Source organism: Equus caballus, chromosome 26, assembly GCF_041296265.1.
Source record: "Equus caballus isolate H_3958 breed thoroughbred chromosome 26, TB-T2T, whole genome shotgun sequence".
Classification (NCBI taxonomy): Eukaryota; Metazoa; Chordata; class Mammalia; order Perissodactyla; family Equidae; genus Equus; species Equus caballus.
In genome coordinates, this window is record NC_091709.1 from 20,917,542 (window position 1) to 20,938,564 (window position 21,023).

Below are 21,023 nucleotides of genomic sequence, written 5' to 3' on the forward strand. Positions count from 1 at the left end.
TTTATCCTGTTCCATTGCCTCACAAAATTTGCTCCATCTTAATCCTGTATTTATCTTGTATCTTGTATCTTCAATCCCTTGTTCTATACTGGCTTTTTTGCTCAGGTCATAATTATAGTCAAGTCTCTCACATTTAGCCCTGCCTGATCTTTTAATAACAACCCTATATTCATCCTTTAGGTCAGAATATTCTTTAAAGAAGTGTCTGTATGCAGAATCTTCCTTCTCTGAACAAGTCTCTACTCAAAGATTTTAATCTGGCTTCCCTTACAACTATAAAAAATGTGGTAACAAAGGCCATCACAAACTTCTTAGTTGCTAATTTCAGGAGATGTTGTTCAAAACTTATTTTATTTCTTTTTTATTTTTGTTTAACAGCACCCACCTTCCTGACACTCAGCTTCAGTTACACAAAATACTCCCAGTTTTCTTCTCTTTCTGATCTTTCTTTCCCATCTGCTCTTCCAGCTCTGTTTTCTGCTTTCATTCCTTAACTGTTGATGTTCCTCATGGTTCTTTGCTTAATTACCTTCTCTTCTCAGTCTGCATACTTTCCTTGGTGATCTCAACCAACTCTACGGTTTCAATTTCACCGATGTTCTCAAATTTCTCCCTCTAATAGTGGACACTCTCCTGACTTCCTATAAAATATTTACAACTGCTTCTTGACAAGAGCTCCACAGAAACTTCAAACTCAACTTGTTTAATATGGAACATTTACCCGAATATTTTCCTCTGCCAGGAATTTAAAGTATGTCCATTACCAAACAACTGCCAAGATTTGCCCATTCTAAGTCATAAATATATCTTGAATGTCTCTTCCCCTCCATCTCCTCCATTCTCCATTAGCTTTGTCTTGGACAATTATGATGCCCTAAAATTCTGTTGGCTCCTCAATTTATCCTCCTTCCTGACCATGCCTCTCTGTTATCCACAAGAAAAAAATGTAAAGTCCCTAGCTTAGCAAACCCACTCAGAGTTCTTCTAGTCTCCTAAAATTGTCCAGTCAGTCATTCAAGAAAAAATTATTATAATTACTTAATATTTATTTTTTAATATAGTGATGAATAAGCCATAGTCAATAAATTTGTGAAATTTATTAAGTAGAGAAGAAAGACAAGTATACAACAAAAGTTTAAAAAATTGGTAGAGACTATGTGTTTGGGGTATATATTCAGTACAGTAGGAGCATGAGAAAAGGAGTAGGCAACTTTTCTGAGTAATAGATATTAGGAAAAGATTTATAGATAAGATGATGCTACACCTGATTCTTGAAAGAACAAGCTGGTGAAAGAAGGAGAGTTTTGGAAAGCCCTGTGCTCTAGACTAAATTACTTGAGGTTTCTTGTATGCTTCCTGCTCTTTCATACTTGCTGTGACTACGCATATTGCTCCTGTGTCTCCTCTCTCGAATACCTACTTCTCTTTTTCTAAACTATCTGAAATGTAACCTATCATATGAACACTTTTATGACTCCCCCCAACCTCTGCAAAGACTAAAGCACTCTGTTCTCTCTGATCCAAAGCTTGTTCATACTTCTATTCTGCATTGTGGTGATTTGCTCCCTCTTTAGTTATTTGGAGGAAGGGGTTATGTGGTTTTCATCTTTGCATCCTGGTTTCTGGCAGATAACAACCACAGTTTCTGTTATCATCTGCTGAGTCCTATAATTTACCAACTGTTTAAGGTACATTATCTCTAGTTTTCACAATAATCCTTAAATGTAGACATTATTATCATGCTTATAAATGACAAAGCTAAGGGTCAAAAAGGCCATGTTTGCCCAACTTGATACAGTTGGTAAGTAGTGTGAAGTTAAGATTAAAACTTAGGTGTCAGTCTGTCTCTAAGGCTTGTATCCTTATAAATGAACTAGAGTATCATCCTGGTGGACCCTGAAGGAATGTTGAAAGGATAAATGGATGAATTAATTAATAAATGAATGGTTGAATTCATGATCTTCCGGAGTCAAAATGATAAAAAATTAGGACAAGCCCCACACCCATTAGCTTCCTCTCTCGTATGAGATAATGCCTGAACCCACAAAATTTCATTTCCGGTCTTGCTGCATGTACCCTAATCATCTGTCTTGATCTGCTTGTCTTGAACATAACGACCCACAAAAAATTGTGTGGTTTTAATGACCACTTCCATATCCTAAGATTACACCTAGTATAACATGAAATAGTATAGCTGAAAGTATTTGTATAATGGAGAGCCAAGCATAAGATATTATCTGAAGATTAAAAAGTCTTTTTGTCCAGATAGGAAAACAACCTAATGAAGAAATAGCAGTTATTGCTATCATTAAATAGACTTTAGACATATATTTGCACTCATTTCAGATAATTTACTAATACCCTAAATTATAATTCCTTCAGATGCAGTTATACAATAACTAACGTATAGTATAAAAACTCCCAAATAGTAATAAAACTTGTTTTGGTGTCATTTGGTGTTTACCTTGTCTGGAAATCCTAGAAAGAAGAAACCTGAGAGTGGTAAATAATTTTCAGTTTTGTGCATTTTGTACACATCTTTATAAGAAAGTTATGTAATTTGCAACCTCATAAAGATAAAGAAAAGTTGAGACTAGCTGAACCCACTAAATAGCTCATTGAAGTATCTTCACACCCTTGTGGTAGATGCACAATGAGGGTCTGTTATTAACATTCAGTGGCTTTTATATTAGTGTACACTAAGCTATGCTGCAGTACCATATGAACCCCTGAATCCAAGGATAGAGTAGGCTAAATGTCCCCAGTGATGTCCGTGTTCTAACCCAGAACCTGCGAATATGTTGCCTGACATTCAAAAGGGGCTTTGCTGGTTAAATTAAGGTTTTTGAGGTGGGGAAATTACACAGGATTATCTGGACAGGCCCAATGTAATCACAGGGTTCTTATAATATGAAGGCAGGAGGGCCAGAGTCAAAGGAGGAAATGTGAAGATAGAAGCAGAGAACAGAGGGAGAGAGACAGACAAAGAGAGAGACAGAGATGTGAAGATGCTACGCTGATAGCTTTAAAGAGGAAGGAAGGGACCACAAGGCAAGGAACGTTGGTGCCCTCTGGAATGTGGAAAAGACAAGGATACACATTGTTGCCAAAAGCCTCTAGTAGGAATGCAGCCTTGACAATACTTTGATTTTGGCACTTCTGACCTCCAGAAGTGTAAGATAATAAGTTTCCATTGCTTTAAGCCACTTAGTTTGAGGTCATTTGTTACAACAGCGACAGGAAACTAAGACAAAGGGTCCTAATATTTTAAAAAGTTATCACTTTAGACATGCTACATGTCCATGACTGGACAGTGCAGTGGTCCCCAGGACTCAGGTTGATGGAGACGCCATCATTTGAAGATCACTGGTTACCATAGCAGAGGGAAAAGAGTATGTGAGGATTTCAGACCCACTGTTCTATACTTTGGTCTAGAAAGTAACAGATGTCACTTCTGTTCATGATCCTTTGGCCAGAAAGTCACATGATCCTGCCTAACTGAAAAGTTGCTGGGAAGTGTAACCTTCCACGAGCCTAAAGGGAAAAACCGGATATTGGTGAGCACTAGCAATGTCTGCCTCAACCTTATACTAGGAAGTTGATAAAATCCTTGGTCCAGAAAAGTGAAGAGAAATCTCTCTGACCTGGCCTAATCGAGATTCTACTCTTCAGTAATTCAGTCTGCTCTTCTGTGCCAGTCTGCACTGGGACAACCAGCTCTTTATATTATCGGAGTCTATATTGTTAATTACAGAGAATTCTCGATATCTGAAATTGTTCACATCTAGATGTCATGTAAAACATCTTTATTAACTCTTTTCACACAACTGAGAATTTAAGAAATTTATTTCTCCAATATTGTGTGAAATACCAGCTGCAAGTGCCATTCGTTCTGGTCCACAGCAACCCTTTATTTCTCAGTGTTGTTTTCTGTATCTTATTTGACCCACACTGGAGCTGAGCAAAAACATGTAGCCCACTCTTTCTTTTTATAGAAGAGAATAGCTCAGTGGCATAATGAAACCTGAAAACAGCACCCCAACACACTATTGAACACCCCACATTTTCGCGAATGCTGCTAGAGTACTCTAGAACTGAAAGCTTAATCACTTCATGCAAACTTTATGTAATTTTTTTGTGTACATTACAATATTCTCACTTGGTTGTGATGTTACGGTATATGTAATTAAATGTTATAGATGAGAAAAATTAAATATATATATTCACATATGTATATGAAAGAGGGATAACATTAAGACAGTAACAGCTAGACCACTCTAGTTGTGGTAGGCAGACTTCTAAGAAGGCCCCCAATAATCCCTACTCTTGTATAATCTCATGCCCTTGTGTGAACTCCTCCCCTCCAGTGTGGGATGGACCTAGTGACTTGCTTCTCATGAATAGAATATAGCAAAAGTGATGAGATGTCACTTAAATGATTAGGTTACAAAAGATTGGCTTTCCTCTCACTCACAGATGCTCTCTCTTGCTGGTTTGATGAAGCAAGCTCCCATTTTGAAGAGACCTATGTGGCAAGGAACTGAGGCTGATCTCTGGCCAATAGCCAGTGAGGAAATGAAGCCCTCTGTCCAAGACGCAAGGAATTGAATTCTGACAGCAACCACATGAATGAGCTTGGAGGTCAAACCTTCCTCAATTGAGCCTCAGGATTAGACCACAGCCCCCACTGGCACCATGACTGTAGCCTGTGGGATACGCTGACCAGAGGACCCAGTTAAGTTGCTTCTAGATTCCTGACCCACAGAAATTGTGAGATACCAAATGTGTGTTGTTTTAAGCTGTTAAGTTTTGGGTAATTTATTGTACAGTAATAGATAACTAATAGACTAGGTTTTTTGTTTGTTTCATCTTTTATGTTAGAAAGACTCAATAATTTATAACTAGGAACAATGTAATAATTACAATGATATTGTCTCTTCTAAATTTTTGTGACAGAAAAGCACAGATCTTTAAACTTTTAGGCTTATCTCTTCTTCCCCAAACTATTTTTTTAACAAAATTTCCCTTTAAATCCTTTAAATCTTGTCACATACATAAAAGTAATCTAAGCTGGCAGAGAGGAAGACTGGAGAAGTCAACTTATTTCAGAACATAAATATAGATTTATTTTGGTCAACTAATGACACTGCATGCAATATTGGCACAAAGGCACACATTCAATAAATAATTGAAAATCAGAATGAATCAATTCCAGTGCTATAAGCTTTGAAAACCCAGTCCTTAAATGCAAGTCAGCATCAGAAGAGTATTAATCATCTATCAACAAGACCAAAAAGAAAAAAAATTACATAATTAATAATCTACTATATCAAGATATAAACATATTTTAAAGAAAATAAGATATACGCTTAATAAAAGGAAATTATATTGAACATCAAATTATCAGAAGAGAAAACCATTCTGAATCTATACTTCTTATTACAAATACAGTGCCATAAAAAAGGTATAATTCAGTAAAAAGCTCCATATTTTAGATGCAAAAGATTGAGTTATATACATATATTCCAGAGTAACATTTCCTCCAATTCCAAAGTTTAGGATTTTATTTCCAGTAGTTTTTGAGAGGCCAAGAATCAAAACAATGTAGTTTTATATGTGAAAGACAACAATTTGAATGGTAACTTGAAATCAATTGGAAACTAATCAGTCCCTAGAAGACAGTTGTAATTCACATTACAGGGCTAACCCCTTAAGCATCTAATGTAACTGCAAATTCGGCACACTAAATGAAGCCTTTCCATTGCACAAGAGAATAATTTCATATGAGTCACGGTTTCTGCAGTGCAATACATAGCATAACCTTGACAAAATCTCTAACCTTAAATATAATACTAATCAAAACAATTCCAGGCAACATTGTTTATTATGTTATTATCTGGAATTATCTGGTAAGGATTGAGTAGTTTGTCAATAATTAGGCTTTCACATAATTTGTGACTAGAGTTCTCAACTCTAAAATCTGGGAAGTTTAGTCACTTGATGAAGTTGGGCAAAATGCTAATCCTCATCCTCAGTTTTCTCCCCTCTAAAATGGGAAGTCTGGAACAAATAATCCTGTATCAATCTGCTTTCGCTGCATAACAAACCACTCCAAACTTAGTGGTTGAAGACAGCAACTACTTATTCCTTTCTTTTAACCAATGGGTTGGTAGATCTCAGCTAGACTCACTCATGCATCTGCTGTTAACTAGCTAGTCAGTTTCGGTTAGCTGATTTTGATGGCATCTCTGGGAAAACTCAGCTCTCCTTCACTGGACTGTTCTTATATTTCCCCTGCAGACCAGCCCAGGCATGGTCTCATGGCCATGGAAGGGGTCTACAAAAGGAAGCAGAAATGCAGAAGTGTGTTTCAAGCTTTTGCTTGTTTCAAGTCAGTTATAAGCCCATTGGCCAAAACAAGTCACACAGCCAAGTTAGGATCAGGGTGCGAGGCTGCTACCAAAGGGCATGGAACAATTTTCCATGGAAAATTGGAGCCACTAATACAATCAATTTGTGAGAATCTGTAAGGTTCATTTTCAGCATACAATTGATTGAGTGTATGTTTTTTTGTTGTTGTTTTTAAGAGGCCTCCAGCACAAAATACTGGGAAATATACTGAGGGAGAACAAGAAATATAGAAGAAAGAAAACCAGCTACCTTTCTTTGACAACAAGGCTCTGTGTAATTGGATATGAATAGCCTATACCTGAAAAGAGATTAGACTTATCTCAATTAAAAGTTAGTGCCATACAACTTGCTGATCTACCTTTCATTCATTTTCCTCTTAATATTTTGCTATCAAAGTTTTTCAAAACAATATTATAACCAAGCAAGGAATATTCAGAGGATAACCGTATTCAATGAATACATGATTACATACATTAACTCTCACTTCTCATTCTCATTCACAGAAGAAAAAGAAATAAAAAGATAAGAAAAAAAGAAATTAAAAAGGAGAGAATGATATAGTATTTTTTAAGAGAAACAGTATTGGGGGTTTTATTTTTACACATTTCTTTTAATGCTTATCGGAGGCTCCTTGTAATATCAGACAGCATCTTTGTGAGGTAGTTGTACTGATAGATATTGAAGAGTAATTTGGACCAAATCAGTTGCACTGTGATGTCATCCCCAGGAATTGTATTATAAGCCACAACTAGATAAAGAAATTCTTTCCTTATTGACCTCTTCTTTTAGGACCAGAGAGGGAACCTATTAAATTTCAGGCTCAAATCATGCCCATAGACAGTCTTAAAATCCAAGGCTATAAGTCATAATCTCGGCCACTGGTTAAATCACTCAGTAATAAAAACGTGTTTCTCCCCTGTTTCGAAGGATAACCCTGAGAACTAAGGTATGATAGAGGATAAAACTATGCATACCCATATAAATCACAGATGTGCTTTAGTAATAGTCGTGAAATCTCTGCTTCCAACTCATCTCTCGTCTTTTCCTCTCAGGTGGATCCCAAGACTTTAAACAAACACACTTACAGAGGTGTTGATACTTTTGCCCATACAAATGGTTTAAGGTAATATTCAACTCTATAATCCAAATTTTCTAAGAATTCCTCATTGGGTTAAAAGCTGTGACCAATTTTACTGATGCATGAAAATTAACTGACATAATCAACTATTGTGCCAAGATGAGAAATCTGATAGTTTGGCTTCTAAAGCATTTATCTAACTAATATACCTGGGGCAGGGTTGGGGCAGTGGGGGCTGCTGTCAATCTACAGTGGTCCTTGGCATGTTCAAAATCTCTTACAGATTCATATTTTATCTTAGACAAATCCTTTGAATTTTATATTTTACTTCATAACATGGCCTTATTAGGGCAGCATAAAAGTATTTGAAATTTTTTGCCAGTTACATTACTTATCTTCTTTTGTTCCAAATCCCCATGCAAATTGGTTGCATGGCCCATATAACCCGTGTCCCACTGCCACATGCCCCAGTCCGGGAAACATGACTCTAGGCTGGTCTGTTCTGTGTTATCTGTATTATCCTGATAATCAAAGTTTCATTTTCTCTAAGTTAAAACAAAATCCTAACATAATTTTGTGTATTGGGTATTAACCCTGGAATTACTGACTTTAAAGTCATCATACAGATCTCACTTGCCTTCTTTGTCAGGACCCAATTCTTATTTGAAAAATTACATGAAGTCAATTTCAATTTCCCTTGAAATTTCACTTGGCTAACACAAAATGCCACAATTTTATCTTCCAATTCACTGTCTGGTGAATTGTTCTCCACTATCAATAAAGTTATTGAGCCGACGTTTATGAAATGAGCCCCCAAAAGGAGGCAAAACTTTATGCAAGTCAAAAAGGATGGGAGATGGTATGGAGCTATACTCCAAAATGGGTCAGAATCTGTCTCCTTCGTTCTGTAGGCCTTTCACACACTCTCAAATTCCTGGGAAAAACACGCACTCTTAAAATGTCATATTCCATGACCATTCATTAGCTTTATACTACTATTCAAGCCCATGATTTCAGAAAGTTCTTCCCAAATGGTTCAGGGTGAAACCGGGTCTTTCTAACTACCATTTAAATCATCAAATCAGAATATGCTTCTTTGCACTTAATTTGATTTTAATTTATGCCTGGTGCAAAGTACATCATGCAAATCCCCCCCTGAGCAGTTTGCAAAGATAAAATTTTAACTAGGGGTGGGGGCAGAGGCAGAGGTGGCCAACCCAGGGAGCCGGGATCTCATGCTCTAGGTCCTGAGAAAGAACGGTGATGGGAAAGGAAGTAGCAAAGAGCAATAAACTAAAGAGAAGAAAAACATGCTTTGTTTAGACTATTCCTTATTTATAAAAACCAAAGAGTGAAATGTATTTTCAGCTTAGCTCTTAATTTAGAAAAGAATCTGAAGGAAGCCCCCTGCTGGCCACTCTAATTTCTGCCCTCTTTGCTCCTTAAAAAAAAGAAAGAAAAGTCTCTTTCCTCACCTATATTTAAGACATAATTTAATCTTCTATGATTATATTTGATATATCTCTCATTAATTGAAATAAATGCACCAAACATAAATTGCTAAAGGCAGTTAGGTAACTTGTCTTTCCTTGACCATAAGAAAAAAAATTAGTCTTTAAAAAATATGTACAGGTATTTTATTTTAAAGCTGCATTTTAAATTATGTCACTAGTAGATTTATTTTTGTTATTTATACCTTATCAGAAGAAAAAGTTTGTGCTGATTATCTCAAAGTCATAGAGGTCTTTAAAAATAATAAATCAGAGTTTTATCCAAAATTCTTTATAATAAGTGTCTTTTGTTCTAGAAATTTAAGTGGACTGTGCATAGCAAAAGTCCTGGGGCTGTATTTGTTTCATGCTGTAACTTGAATCTGTGATGAAGTCATTCCATAGACTTACTCTTTAGAAAAATAGATCTCCTTAGGGCAGCCTGACCCAAGTTGCACAGGAATGTAAATAAAAATGACTGAGCATTTCTCTCTTTACATAAAACAAATATTTTACTACATTGCATACCATAATAACCTTTCTTACTTCCAACACAGAAATATTAATATCTATCGTACACAATTAAATACTCAAAGCCTATTTGTAAAGTAAAAGCAGCGATAGAAAATGACATCACTTACACTTAGTTACATGATCAAAAGAAAGCGTGAATAATGAAACAGAAGTGTTCTCATGGAGAGCTTGTGCCCTGTGACAGTGACGGTTACATCAGAACAAACTACATATAGCATTTATCTTCATTTTGCTCCAGGATCTGCTGAGTAGAGCATTTGGGCATGTGTGAACAGTGCAGAGAGACTGACAGCTTCTTCGGTATTGACTTGGCCTTTGTCCAGGCCTTCTCTTACATGGCTGACCCCGTCCTCATCTCTGCTGTCATTGACTGAGCAAGTGCATGGACGGGCCATTTGACATCCTCTCTGTTAGACCAGGGATGAGTCGACTTCTCACAGCCTGCTTCATGAGTCAGTTTTGAGAATGTTATTATTCTACACAACACCCTTGACCTCTCAGAGTAGGTGGTGTAAGCATAAAGGTTGCCAGGACGTGCTAAACTTTTCCTGAGACAGAGTCCAGTCAACAACTTTTACAGTCCTTCTGGACTGAGATTTGCCTAACACCTACAAGATGGTCATGAGACAGTCAGCGGACTAGAAATGTATCGCTTCACTAGGTTTTCAGATTGATAACAAGAAGGTAAGCAACTGTGTCATCCAGGAAGTTCCAAAGTCCAGAGTCCATTCAGAGGCAACTACAGCAGCTCCCTTTCCTAGGTCCAGGAGTTCTCCCACCAAACGAAGTCCAGTGGGGCGGCTTCCCATAGCTAAATCGAACAGACCACAGCCTGCCCAACTAAAAGCCAAATGAGAGGGCATGGGTCCCCAAGAGTCATGGGACAACTGGAAAAGTCCCTACAGCTGTCACACACTGAAAGAGAAAGCATCTCCTGGCTGTGTGGAAAGGATATCAAGGAAGCATGTGGGGGTCAAGCCAGAATCTGCATGTTAAGCCAGCGAGGGTTTGTTCGGGCTTCCAGTTTAGATGGAGAATAATGATTTCTCTATTATTTTTGCTGTTTTGTTCATTTGTTTGTGAAAATAGAAGTTCTCTCTCCAGCCTGACTGCATCCCTGCTCTTTAATCCATTGGATGGTAATTGAAACCTTCCATTGCAGAGCTGCTCCTGATGAGGGCAATATTGACCTCATCCTCCCTGCTGTGGCTTCCCTGTGCAGGGCACCATGGCCTTCACAGATCGGATGTCACTGTCCTTAAAAGGAAGAATTCCAGCGCACTTGAGAGCTGGACGGAGCCAGTGAAGCAGCCCCTGAGAAGCTCCAGGTACATTTTTAACAGTTCCTGTTTATTTTCCTGAGGGGAGATTACGAGAAGGAAATAAGATCACATTTTTTAGTGTTTTCATGATGCAAGTTATCACTGAAACCAAATACTATTCTGAGTCGACCCTAAAGGGATGCACAATTCTAATATCTGTTTAATTAATCAAAATATTCATTCATAAATAATAAAACATTCTATTTGTGTTTTAGAGGATGCATTTACAGTATATACTCATAAATATTTAAATATAGGCAGTATGCTTGGCAGAGAAAATCTTAAAATTTTCAGAGGTCTTCATTATTCTGGAAAGTTTTGAAGAGAAATAGAATTTTAATAAAACAGCTGTTTACTTAATCATAGAAAAGGCAAATAAAATGATTTTCTAAACTCTGTAGGAAAAACAGATATATCAGATTATAAATTGCAAATGCCTTTCTCATTTCAGACGTCCACCTGATGACAACATTGGCTACATTAGTAACTGTGTAATATTAGGAATCTTGGGAAACAGTACAAAGCCTGGAAAAATTTTTGTTTATATATATACAACTGTATCTGTATATATGTAAGCATATATATATAGAACCTCATAAACCTATATCAGTATTAGTACTTTAATATGGATTAGAATAGTTTAGGAACTTATATTAATAGAAAACACGTCCGGACTTATTAAATTTTTTTATGCTTTTTTTTTTTGGTGAGGAAGATTGGCCCTGAGCTAACATCTGTTACCAATCTTCCTCTTTTTTTGTCCTCCACAAAGCCCCAGTACATAGTTGTATATCCTAGTTGTAGGTCATTCTAGTTCTTCTATGTGGGATGGCACTACAGCATGGCTTGGTGAGCCGTGTGTAGGTCTGTTCCCAGGATCCGAATCAGTGAACCCCAGGCCGCTAAAGCAGAGCATGAGAACTTAACCACTCGGCCATGGGGTAGGCCCCTTGATTTACTAAAATGTTAATAACTATAGATATACACATGCACACAAATAGGGAGAATACCATTTGACAACGAAGGCAGAGATTGGAATTATACAGCTGCAAGCCAAGGGACACCAAAGATTGCCAGCAAACCCCCAGAGGCTAGCAAGAGGCAAGGAAGGATTCCCCTACAGATTACAGAGACAGCCTGGCCCTGCCAACCCTCAAATTCAGACTTTTAGCCTCCAGAACTGTGAGACTATAAATTCCTGTTGTTTGAGCCACCCAGTTTATGGTACTCTGTTCCGGCAGCCCTAGGAAACTAACATAGATACTGTTGACCACGTCTTTAGTCTTCACTCACCACATTTTCTTAAAATGCTTTTGTCTGCAGATTTCCACCCACCAAATTCTTCCAGGAGACCTGCTGCTGCAGGATTCTTCATGGTCCCTCACGTTCTGATGTTCCTTGAGAGACCTCAAACAACCCTACAGTCTCAACTATCACCAATACGTTCGGGCTTCTCCAGTTCCTGTCTACAGTCTGAACTCCTCTAAAGCCCCATGGGCCAACCTACTGGCCGTCTCTCCCTGCAGCCCACCAAACTCCATGATATTTGGAAGCCTCACCCATCCTTTCATCCATGTCCCTAAAGCTCATGTTCCCTTGGGAGTTCTGCAATGAGACTCGTCGCTCCTCCACTTTTATAATATCTTCAAGGGCAAGAAATACATCTTGGTGAACTCTGACCTAAAGGGGAGTTGGAAAAGTCTTGAAAACCCTGACGAATTTGGCACGTTCTCCCTTCCCTTCTCCCATTGCTCTCGTGTCCTGGCAGTGAAGTATACCATCTTCTACATCCCAGGACTGCTTCCAAAAGGACCTCAAGATGGGAACAAGCCTTTTTCTCTCTCTCTTTGGCCCCAGGTGAAGAGCAGGGAATCAGTCAGACAAAGATGCCTACAGGCAGGCTACAGGTCAGACTAAGATGAGGAAACGAGAGAAGCAGGGAGCATCCACCCTTGAGGCCACCAAGAAGGGACCTACCTCTGTTCATCATCCCAAGGACCTTCTTTCGCAGCTTTCAGCTCAATTTTACCCTGCTTCAGAACAGCTTTAACAGTATAATAAAGTTCTGCACTAGCAGGAAAAGAACTTTTCCTATTTATTTACGTATAATTGTTTATGTGAATCTTTTTCCAAAAATGGATAGAGTAAAAGCAATGACAAATTTTGACTGGGGAGTGCCAATCTTGACAGCTTTTAAAAGCTGCAACGTTGGGATGCAATTCAGCTCTCTGCTATGAGGGCTTCCAAAAAGCAACTAAAATTAAAACGTTTTTGTTCTATATTTTGTTATCCAAAAAATGGCATTTTATGTAAAAAAGGAAAAATTTTATTGGAGGCATGCAAATCAGGAGAATTGATCAGTTCAGGGGCTAAACAAAGAGTTAAACAAAGAGGGCAGACCATCAAAGCACTATTGAAACTTTTTGGGTTTTTTTTTGAGGAAGATTAGCCCTGAGCTAACATCTTCTCAAAATCCTCCTCTTTTTGCTGAGGAAGACTGGCCCTGAACTAACATCCTTGCCCATCTTCCTCTACTTTATATGTGGATGCCTACCACAGCATGACTTGCCAAGCAGTGCCATGTCTGCACCCAGGATCCAAACTGGTGAACCCCAGGCCACTGAAGCAGAATGTGTAAACTTAACCACTGTGCCACCTGGCCAGCCCCAAAAAGTTTTTTACTTACCAGTATTTCTCATCCTTGCTAGAACAGCAGAATGGTAGTACGTTAAAGTAACAAGACCCATCTTTATCCTTCTGATAAGTATCTGAGTATCACATCTGCATATTATGCCTTCTGGTGGAGGCTCTTTTCCTGATTCACAGCCAACACCTTCTCATTGTGTCCTCACAGGGTGGAAGGGGTGCAAGATCTCTCTGGTGCAAGCCTCTTAATGCGGCACTAATCTCATTCAAGAGAGCTCCACACTCATGACCTAAGCCTACCTCCTAATACTATCATCTTTGAAGGTTAAGATTTCAACATATTAATTTTTGTTGTTATTAGTGCCCTCCAGTCGATTCTGACTCCCAGAGACCATGGATACAGCAAAGCGGAAACCTGTCCTGTCTTTTTGCATCATACTCTCACCTTCTGGTGCGATATCAGACAGTGCTCCGCTACTGCTAATAGGGTTTTCAAGGGCAACGTTTTTGGAAGTGGGTAGCTAGGTGTGAATTAGTCTGGAAGCTCTGCTGAAACGTGTGCACCATGGGGACCCTGTTGGGATTTGAAATACGGGTCCCATAATTTCAGCAACATGCAGCGGCCACAGTATGACAACTGACATGTGGGTGGTATGATTCCCTGAACAGGAAATGAAGCTGGGTTATGGCAGTAAGAATGCCGAATCTTAACCACCAGATGACCAGCACTGACTGCATCTGAATTGTGAAGGGACACAAGCATTCAGACCATAGCAACCATGAAAGAAGCTATAAATAGAAATAGAAATACACAATCTTTTAGTAGGAGAAGCCTCAATGTTGCACAGATGTGACATTTCTTCAAATTATTTTATAAATTAAATACAACTCCAAGAAAATTTTAAAAATAACTTTAGTTTGACAAACTGATTTTTTTTAATTATACAGGTGAGAATTGCCAAAATAGTTTTGAGTAAGAAGAGAAATGAAAAGAAGACACTGTTCATAGTACCAAATATATTCAAAAGATACCGTAATTAAAACAGTATTCTCAGGGCCAGCTCAGTGGCATAGTGGTTAAAATTGTGCACTCCACTTCGGCAGCCTGGGGTTCGTTGGTTTGGATCCCAGGTGTGGTCCTACACACTACTCAGCAAGCCAGGCTGTGGCGGCATCCCACACACAAAATGGAGGATGACTAGCACAGATTTTAGTTCAGCAACAATCTCCCTCAAGCAAAAAGAGGAATATTAGCAACAAATGTTAAATTGTTAACTCAGGGCCAATCTTCCTCACCAAAAGAAAAAAAGTCAGTATGCTGGAATAGACAAATAAATCAATGGGACAGATAAAACAAACTCAGCAATAGATTCAAATATTTATAAATTGTAGTAAATGATAAAGTTGTAAATTAGTGGAGATACTGTAAAATTGTAAATTAGTGGAGAAATGCATTGTAATTCAATAAATTGAGCTAGGAAAAACAGTTTAATATTTTTGGATAAAGCATATATTAAAATAAATTCCAGCTGAATGAAATAGATAAAGGTAGAAAAATGAAAAGGAGAAAATATAGATAGCTATTAATGTGATATTACTGTGAGAAGGCCTAAGTGTTAAACCAAGGTGAAAAATTGCAAAGCAGTTACTCCACAGTGTGATTTAATAACTAATTATCTACTTAATTTAGAATCAGCTGGGTTATTTGCTAAAAACAGTTGCCAGGGCCATACCAAAGGATTTAGGAGTAATATACCCTGATGGTAGGGCCCAGGAATCTGTGTTTTAATGAACACACTTAGGAGATTCTGAGGCACACGAAATTTGAAAACCACTGCCAGGCAGGATAAGATTGATAGATTTACCAAACAGATGTGAAAATTTCTATGAAACAAATACACAAAAATCAAGAGTCAAAAGAAAACCTGATAAACAACCAAATTGCAATGTTATATAACAAAGGGTTGAATAATCAACAGAAAAACAAATTAGTAAGAAAACTTTGACTTTCTCAAAACAAAAGTGGAGAAAGGATAGGAAGAGGCAATTCACAAATAGAAGAAGACAAATAAGCAAATGCAAAAAAAAAAAAAACAGTGAATTCTCACTTGCAAAATAAAACCAGATGCAGATTCTGTTACAAATTGAGAAAGATGTTTTTAAGTATAATGACCAGTGTTGGCAAATGGACTTGTCCCTCTCAAATATCATGTGAGAGTTTCATGTGATACAATTTTGCTGGAGAGCTATTCAGCAATATGAATCAAGTAGCTAAAAATTATTAATATCTTCTGACCTAGTAATTTCACTCTTTGCAAGTTATCCTGAGAAAATAATCAGGTGGTGTACCAAATAATTATGTTCAAGGAAAACTAAATAAAAGCAAAGATTAACCCACGGCCTTATGTACAACAGGGAGAAATGAAAACAATAACAATTTCTCAAAGAGAGGAGTTCTTTGTATTATTTAATAATTTAGAAAATGCTCATGATATAATTTTAAATGGAAAAGAGCAGGACACAGAACATTACTCAGATCTATGACTCCAAATCTGTAAAAAAAAAATAATATATATATATATATATATGTTTTCATATATATTTACTAAAGGTACTGGGAAAATATGAATCTCAGAGAATTTTAATACTATATGATAGTTTCAATTTCTTCTTTAAAGGAAATATGTTACTTTATTGGTTAAAAATGATAGGAAAAAAGTGGTTAACATATTTCCCCAAACAATACTGGCATGCCGTAAAATATTTTCAAAAGTTTCACTTGGAAGTATATTCTAGGCCTAGGGCTACTCTTTATCATGCTAGAGGAGAAACAGCACAAACATTCTGAAAGATGCCTACACCCTCATCCCACCTCGTCAATTACTTTTTTCTGAGTGATTTATAGAAAATAAAGACTAGATCCACAGATAAACATTTGCACACAGAGATACACATATACACGTTTTTTGTATATATTAATATAAATTCATATTATATATGTGTATATATGACATACACAATATAAATTATATATCCATACCTTTATATATCTGTAATTTTTAGCTGCTCGGTTTGGGGTCAAAGTATCTATTAACTTTTCAGAACACTTTAGGAAGTATTTATTTTTAGAAAGGCATGTAGCACAGCTCATCTCAATTTGGACTAGCCACTGTTCAAGGGGCCGATAGTCACACACAGATAGCGGCTACCCTACTAGCACAGCTCTACATAAAGGACATATGCGTGTTTACTGCACTATACTTGTAATTTTCTATAGGTTTTAAATATTTCAAAACAAATAGTTGGAGGGAAAAGCTGTGTAAAAACACTTCCAATCACATGTATTCATCTTCAAACAGTTTACTCTTTCTCATCCTTGCTGAAACATGTTTAATACACATTATACATTAATACGCATTTTTGCTTTTCAAGCAGTGGTGTCCCCACAGGACCATATTACGATCTTTCAACTCTTTGTAGAGTTTCATGGCACTTAAAAAATGATGTCACACCTAACAAACAAACTAACTGCAATGACACTAAAATAGGAAAAGGGTCCTTGGCATGGCTCAAAAAGTCATATGTATAATTTTTACATCGGTGCTGTGATATGTGGTCCAGCAAGCGAGATGGCATCTTTGTTGCTCCCCCAACAAGAACCTGTCGTTCTTGTCATGAACCAGAATCACAGCTTCTGCACTCTGGTTCTGGGAGGGAGAGTCCTCTCTGACCTCGTCTGTCTCTTGTGACAAGGAGACAGATTTTAGCTTGTCCGAGAAAAGATAACCCCTGCTGCTCCTTGCTTGGGAGGAAAAACACATTCTCCTTCCTAGGAGAGGTTGAAAAGAGAGTTGAGTGCAAAAGAGTATGTAAAGAGCCTTCATTTTCAACTGGTCTCCATTTAATTTCTCTGCCTAGTGCAGCCTTGTCATGAGGGATGCTGGCAACAGGCTGCATCTCCCCTTCTTGCTGCTCGGATTGTAACTTATTTTGACAACAGTCTCTTTTTCAGTAATAAAAAGTCAATTCTACTTTCCTCCATTTACTTAACAAAAACATGGGCTGTTTGTTGATGGGATTGCCACATATTTTTTGTGATCCAGAATGCTGAAGTTTGAGGGAGAGGGAAAATTAAAAAGAAAAAACAACAAAAAATCAGCTTTTACTGGGAAAAAAAAAATGGCAGTAATACGGCTACCCTAATTTGAATGGAACAAAACCAATACTTGTACTTCCTGTTCCTTTTAAATACCTTTCTGGCATACCTGAGTTCTCACAGTCCTGGAGAGTCATTAGAGATGAGAAAACTTTGTGATTGTTTCGGAACGTCAAACACGCTGCATGAGATTGCAGAGAGGTCCTTGTGGAGAGGATGTGGGGCTATCTTGTTAAGCCAGCTATCAGCTGCACAGCCAGACTTTTAAGATAAAAGTTAAGAATAAAAACATGTTTTAGTTCCTCAAACAAAGAAAGGAAGAAAAGCACTTTGCTCTTGATTCAGAATAAGTTGTTTAAATGTAATGAAAACTTTAATTTGTAAGCAGATAAAAACACTCAGTTATTGTCTTAATCATTTTATTAGTATTCTCAACTAAGAATATGTAAAACATATGGATATGTATATATATTCAGCTCCAAACATGAAGTTTGAAGGCAATCTGTGCACTCCCTCTATAGCTTTTAAAATTGAATATGACATATAATATTCATTCAGATTATTTTCTCTTATTTAATCTTCAATGAAGAAAAAAATATAATTTTCTTCCCGGGGAAGCAGAGATTTCACAGTGGCTTTAATAAAGCAATCACTTTTACCTCTAGGTATAGATGATTTCCCTAAGGGTCACAAAAAGCTGACGTTGATCTGTGTTCATCAAAGCAGACAAGTTGTTAAACGAAAGAATCAATATGAGCTGCTTCCCGCGAACTGAACTAGGAGAGGAGAATGAAAGAGATGAACTTTACGGACAGACACACATATATTCCCTTTCTCCTCCCTCTCTCCCTCTCCTTCTCCCACTCTGTCTCCCTTTCTCTCTCTCTCTCTCTCTCTCTGTGGCTCTCTCTCTCTCTCTCTCTCTCACTTTCTTGCCCTACTTTCCCCCCAAGTACTGTCTGCAGTAGCAGCCATATTGAGAAGGCCCCTCAACTCTGTTGAGAGATACTGGAACTTAAAAGGAAAATTTCTTTCCTTTCCAAAACTGTGCAAATTCAATATTGTTCCTGAACTTTGCAAATCATTTTATTACTTTAGACTTCATGGTTTCTTTGTCTCCTCTCTCTGTGTCACATTCTGTGCCACTGGCTGTGGGCCTGGCTCTCTCACACACATGCTCACCTAGAGAGGCATCCATATTGATCCCTTGCAGAGACTTCTTACTCAAAGTCTATTTCCTCTCCAAATTAAGAAGAGTCAAAGACCTAGATCCATTAAATGAATGACCGTTTCCTGACATTTAAAATAAACAATCTGGGAGAACATTTTAAAAGAATAAGAGAAATCTACCAAAATTTAGCAATAAGGAGACACATGAGGAGGGTACGAAAGTAAGAAGCTTTCTTTTATCACTTCCTCATGCCAAAAACAGAAGTGGGAAGTATGGCACTCATGAAAAACTTTTGAAATGTAGTAGTTCCAGTTTCAAAATTCGTCCCAATAAATGTAGACACGACAACTTTAATCTAGTTGTTTATCCTGGATACCAAATTCAAACATTCTACCAAAATCTGAAGATATTTTCTGAATAAAAATATTTTTTCTCCCTTAAAGCTAAGCCCCATGGATAAGTAGAGAACTTGTAAAACTAGTTCCACCAGCAAACAATAAAACCTTCATGCCCTATTTACCACATTAGAAGAAAGCAACGTTCTCCTGTTTTCTCTTTCTTGTTTTAGCCTGAACACATGGCTTTTTCTGAAGCTATGCCAGGTTCAGATCAGATACTATTAGGGCAGTGATGACTGCGGGTTGCTGCACACTCCCCTCATGCTTTCTCCTACGAGATCCCTTTAAAGTTTCTGTCTGGCCCTGTTTCCATGTGAACGTGTATGTGTGAGCACCTCTGGAGGATATTAAGTAGTTATACCATCAATAAATGCTGGTGATGCTTGTCTCTCTATTTCTCTGGATTCTAGCATGCAAGACTTGAGATGACCTACTAAGATAAAGATCTAAGTGATAAGCGTTAAAGAGAAAAGACACAATTTGATTGGAAAAGACTTAAGAAGAAAATGTGGAGGTTATTTTCTGCAATATGTGTCCAGGGTGGCTGTTCTGCAGGGCTTGTTTTAGAACCCTTGCTAAATTCTTCATGTTTGATTCATTGTGATGAATGAGTTAACCAATGAGTTCAGAATACTTAATAAAGTCTTTATGTAGAAAATTAAAACGGCGGGGGGGGGGAGGCGATTTTTGGTGGTTCTATTTTTTTAATGTTTTTATTCCACTCTCATTTCCGAGAAGGTGTAAATGTTTCTGTGGTAGAATGCTTGCCTTCACACTGCCTCCTCCACCCTTGACCTACCCCTCTTTTATTCTTTTCTTCTGTTTTCTTAACTTTCTCTCTCCCCGTCAAATATCTGATGGAGAGAGGGAGTAAAGTTAAGGCTTGATCATTTTCAGTTTCATCACCAGCCCTGCCTTGAGTACTCTTAAAGTTTTTCCTAGTATAATCAAGTAGCCATCCATATTAATAGTTATGCTAAATTACTAAAGTAAATATTCCTGAAAATGTAATGGTTGAAATAAAACTCTAGAGTAACAATCTGAATGGGGACGGGGGTGGGGGGCTCTGCTCCACTCAGTCATTCAGGAACCTAACTCAGAACGAGGGCAGTCCTTCCATCTTCAACATGTGGCTTCTAAGGTCTGTCTTGTCATCAGTATTTCAGCCTGTAGGAAGGAAGAAAGAGCCGTAGGAGTGAGCATGCAAGTTCTCAAGGCAAGGCTTGAATGGCATCTATCACTTTTGCTCACACTTCAGTGGAAACAACCTAGTCTTGTGGCCACAACTAGCTGCGGAGGGAGCAGGAAAATATAGTCTGTGGCCAGGCAGCTTTGACCCAGTTATGACTCTATCTTACTATGGAAGCAACGGAGCAGAGATTTTTGTGGACAATTTGCAATCTCCACCACACCCTTCAAGCCCCTTTTATGGTCTTAATAAAAACATGAGAATAAGACGTAGGCCCAAGAATCAATTGTCCCAGATCCTTTGCAGAACAAACTATTCCTATGGCTTACATTAGTTATCTGCAGTGGGAATGCATTTGCTTGATGAAGTGTTAAGGTTTTCTTATGAATTATTTCACGGATGTGTTAGGAGAATAAAATGAGAAAATATATATGAAAGCTGTTTGGAAAAGCTAGAAGAGTTACATAGTTCTATAGTGTTAGCAATTAAGTTAAATTATTCTTTCACTGTTCAAATCTAAGAAGTTAGTTTGGGCCTATGAAGCCAGTGCCCAACATTTCCATAATCAAATAAAATAGAAGGACTAACAGGTAAACTGAGAAAGGAATCCACCCTCAGAGTCCAAACA

General features: G+C 37.7%; 2 long non-coding RNA genes across 2 annotated transcripts; one reads left to right on the forward strand and one right to left on the reverse strand.

Moving 5' to 3' along the window:
- Positions 1 to 10,708: 10,708 nt before the first annotated feature.
- Positions 10,709 to 12,917, forward strand: LOC138920937 (uncharacterized). The gene is made up of 2 exons (XR_011432997.1): positions 10,709 to 10,841; positions 12,159 to 12,917. It is a non-coding gene; the product is annotated as an uncharacterized lncRNA (long non-coding RNA).
- On the reverse strand, positions 10,761 to 20,390 carry LOC111770831 (uncharacterized). Its single transcript, XR_002804265.2, has 4 exons — positions 20,303 to 20,390; positions 18,297 to 18,413; positions 17,747 to 17,898; positions 10,761 to 10,871 (listed from the first exon to the last, which is right to left on the reverse strand). It is a non-coding gene; the product is annotated as an uncharacterized lncRNA (long non-coding RNA).
- Between the last annotated feature and the right edge of the window lie 633 nt (positions 20,391 to 21,023).